Source organism: Cibotium barometz, chromosome 6 (genome assembly GCF_041138505.1).
Source record: "Cibotium barometz isolate CiBa-2024 chromosome 6, ASM4113850v1, whole genome shotgun sequence".
Classification (NCBI taxonomy): Eukaryota; Viridiplantae; Streptophyta; class Polypodiopsida; order Cyatheales; family Cibotiaceae; genus Cibotium; species Cibotium barometz.
In genome coordinates, this window is record NC_141051.1 from 17263266 (window position 1) to 17264100 (window position 835).

The window sequence follows — 835 nt, forward strand, 5'->3', positions numbered from 1 at the left end:
TTGAGTTTGACGGAGTGGAGTAGCTCATTGAGGATTTCAAACTAGTTTTACGACTCATACCCAAATTTTAAGGAGGGGCATTCCACATGGGCCCCTCCCTTCATAGTTCTTAGAAAATGCGATTGACATGTGGGGGATAGTTGAACATGGACGGGCATTATTGATTGTCCATGTGCTAGCTTGCAATCTTGTCACCATCATGTGTAAAAAGTACCTAATCTTTCCCAAATCAAGGCTTGATTCTAAGCATGCAAGTAATGTTTGATGTGGTAGTTGAGAGAAAGAAAGAAAGATATATTAAGCGTCTACTAAAGACCCAACGGGCTTATGAGACCAAAGTGATACAATAATGTCCATGGCATATCTTATCATGGAATGGAAAATAAAATAGAAAGAAAACATAAACAAAGCTATCTCACTGGGGTGATACAAAACTGTCCATGGAATACTAAGAACATAGAAACATGAGAGCAGCATCAGCTCCAAGTAGATGGTATACCACTCTCCAAAATATCAAGCATGGGGCTAATGAGTATGGCCGAGAGGTCTCCCTCAGGTATGTCATGTGGAGCATGTCCTGGATCTGGAGCTGATGAGGTGATCGTGGTCGACGACCGAGGGCGTTGGGCACGCTGGAGTGTGGAGGCTTAGTCCGAAAGAGGGAAGGGAGAATTTAAAGGCGGAGGGGGGATTTTTATGTCATAGTCAAGCCACAAGATGATTAGGGCTTAAGCTGTTGGACCACGAGAGAGAGAGAGAGAGAGAGAGAGAGAGAGAGAGAGAGAGAGAGAAGGTAATGGGAGAATTAATAAGAGAAGGAAAATGCAGGACGAAT